The 3,187-nt window shown below is 42.4% G+C and overlaps 1 pseudogene; it reads right to left on the bottom strand.

Annotated features, from left to right (window-relative positions):
- Positions 1-2,530: 2,530 nt before the first annotated feature.
- LOC110293891 lies at positions 2,531-2,845 on the bottom strand (annotated as a pseudogene).
- Between the last annotated feature and the right edge of the window lie 342 nt (positions 2,846-3,187).

Genomic DNA, 3,187 nt, shown 5'->3' with positions numbered 1-3,187 from the left:
CCACTGAGTTCCAAATCCAAAGTCCAAAAATCCACATTCTTTCAAATAAAAGCATGGTCAGGCCTATCACAGCAATACCCCACTCCCAGTACCAATTTCTGTCTTAGGGTTTTACTGCTGTGAACAGGCAACATGACCAAGGCAAGCTTTATAAAAACAACATTTAATTGGGGCTGGCTTACAGGTTCAGAGATACAGTCCAGTATCATCAAGGAGGGAGCATGGAGGTATCCAGGCAGGCATAGCACAGGCAGAGCTGAGACTTCTATGTCTTCATCCACAGGTGCTACTTGAAGACTGACTTCCAGGCAACTAGGGTGAGGATCTTATGCCCACACCCACAGTGACACACCCACTCCAACCAGGTCACACCTATTCCAACAAGGCCACACCTCCAAATGGTGCAACTCCCTGATCCAAGAATATACAAACCATCACAGTGTGGCTATCTTCTTTTGGGTTTGTTGAAAGGTCACTTTCTTGCTTTTTCTAGGGTGTAGTTTCCTCCAGTTTTCCATCTATTATTCTTTGTAGGGCAGGATTTATGAAAAGATACTGTTTGTCATTGAATATCTTGGTTTTTCCAACTATGGTAATTGAGAGTTTTGCTGGGTATATTACACTGGGTTGGCATTTCTGTTCTTTCAAGTCTGTATGACATGTGCCCGGGGTCTTCTAGCTTTCACAGTCTCTGTCGAGAAGTCTGGAATAATTCTGATAGGTCTGCATTTATATGTTCCTTGACTTTTTCCCTTACTNCTTTTCATATTCCTTCTTTGTTTACTGCATTTGGTGTTTTGATTACTATGTGACTGGAGGAATTTCAATTCTTCTCTATTCCATTCTGTTTGGAGTTTTGCATGCTTCTTGTATGTTCATGGACATCCCTTTCTTTGGGTTAGGGAAGTTTTCTTCTGTAATTTTGTTGAAGATATTTACTGGCCCTTTAAGTTGGGGGGAATCTTCATTCACTTCTATATCTATTCTCTTTATATTTGGTCTTCTCATTGTGTCCTGTTTTTCTCGGGTGTTTTTGGTTAGAAGCCTATTCCATTTTGCGTTTTCTTGGACTGTTGTATCCATGTTTTCTATGTTATCTTCTGCCCCTGAGATTCTCTCTTCTGTCTCTTGTATTCTGCTGGTGATGCTTGCATCTATGACTCCTGATCTCTTTCCTAGGTTTTCTAACTCCAGTGTTTACTCCCTTTGTCATTTCTTAATGTTTCTATTTCTATTTTTAGATCTTGGATGGTTTTGTTCATTTCCTTCACCTGTGTAATTGTGTTTCCCTGTAATTCTTTAAGGGATATTTATGTTTCCACTTTAAGGGCCTTTACCTGTTTACATGTGTTCTCATGTATTTCTTTAAGGGTGTTATTTATGTCCTTCTAAAAGTCCTCTCTCATCTTCATGAGAAGTAACTTTAGAACTGAATCTTGCTTTTCTGGTGTGAAGGTGTATCCAGGACTTCCTGTGGTGGGAGAATTGGTTTCTGATGATTCCAAATGACCCTGGTTTTTTTTTGCGTATGTTGTTAAGCTTGCCTCCTGCCTTTTGATTATTTCTAGTGTTTCCTGCCATGGCTATATCTGCCTGCAGACTGTTTTACCTGTGATCTTGGTTGTGGTAGAACTCCTCAGAGTTCAGCTATCTCTGGCATCCTTTGACCCTGAGATCCTGAGTCTGTCAATGCTCCTGGGAGTCAAGCTGCCTCTGGGACCCTGAGATCCTTGTGTAACCAAGCTCCTGGGATCCTGGGATCCCTTGTTCCTGAGGATGTTAGCACTTGGAAGTGGAGCTTCTTTGGGGTGTTGTGGGACTGGCTGCAGATTTTGCATCCAAGCTCTGTTTAGGGCACCTGTGATCTATTATCCTGGGCATGTTAGAGCACCTGGGAGTGGAGCTTCCTGTTAGTGTGTGGGGCTGGCTTTGGAGTTTGTGGCCAACATCTGCTCAGGGCACCAACCCAGACCTGAAGGAACCTGCTTCACTGGTCTGGCAGAGTTCCTTGTTGCAAGGGTTCTATTGGTCACAGTTTCTCCTGGTGTTGGGGCAGATGTTGTGTCCTCCTCACCTCTGATCCTGTGATCCTGGGAGTGTTAGAACAACTGAGACAGGATCTTCCTGTGGGTATTGTGGGATTGGCTACAGAGTTTGAACCCCAGATCTTCTCAGTGCACCATCGCAGACCAGAAGGCACCTCTGCTACTGCTCAGGTGGAGCTTCTGGTTGCCTGGGTCCCCCTGATACCCAAAATCAGTGCTCTTAATCACTGAGCCATCTCTTTAGCCCTGGTGAAGATCTCTTTATGATCCAGGTCATTAGACTCTCATTGGCTTCTGGGAAAGACACCTGTCTTTAGCTTGTATCATGATTATCCTTTTTTTTAAAAAAATTTATTTATTAGTTATGAAAACAACAGTTTTGTTTACTTTCTCAAACCATACTAATATTCTTTCAAGGACAAACACACAGCCAAGGATGCTACAGTGAGCGAATCTTATTTTTACAAAAGAGAATTCCCAAGGTGCTACTTCTTATCATTATTTTGGAAATCCAGGAAATATTCAGTCCCTCAAGCTACCACTTATGCCGCAAACTCCCATTTGAATCCTTTTAATATTACACTCGTGAAGGTGATGTTGCCTGCAAAGCTGCCCATGTAACTGCAAGCCTCATTGAGATCCTATGGATCCCTCAGCCCTCAGGTAGCAAGGTTCTTCCGCATCGTTTATAATGGCTTTCCTCCAATTTTTTGTTGTCTGTAATCTGGGAGTTCCATTTTCCCATGGCCATGGCCAAGTTCATGTTCATGTCCATGTTCATGTCCGTTCCCAGCATCCATGTCTTACCTCAATCTGAATTCCTGGGACACTCAATATTTAACCTTCCAGCTGGAGCCAACTGGAAATGGACAAATTAATTACCTGTGTGCAGTTATTACAGCTTAAGTTATTAGAAGTTCTTAGTTCCTGGGTAGGAACTTTTAACAGTTGTTTAAAAAGATGTAATTCTAAACTATCCACTGAATGTTTGTAATGATTCTCATGGACAAAGGTTACAGCCAACATTAGCCAGAGAGGTTGCCTATGCTATCAACTATGGTGAATGCAGAGACTCATGTCTGCTCACAGTATCATGCTACAGAACACCAAATTGCTTAACTCCAAACCAGAAACCTGAAAGA

This window comes from Mus caroli, chromosome 5, assembly GCF_900094665.2.
Source record: "Mus caroli chromosome 5, CAROLI_EIJ_v1.1, whole genome shotgun sequence".
Classification (NCBI taxonomy): Eukaryota; Metazoa; Chordata; class Mammalia; order Rodentia; family Muridae; genus Mus; species Mus caroli.
The sequence above is the reverse complement of the archived record's forward strand: the minus strand, read 5'-3'. Positions and strand labels throughout refer to the sequence as shown.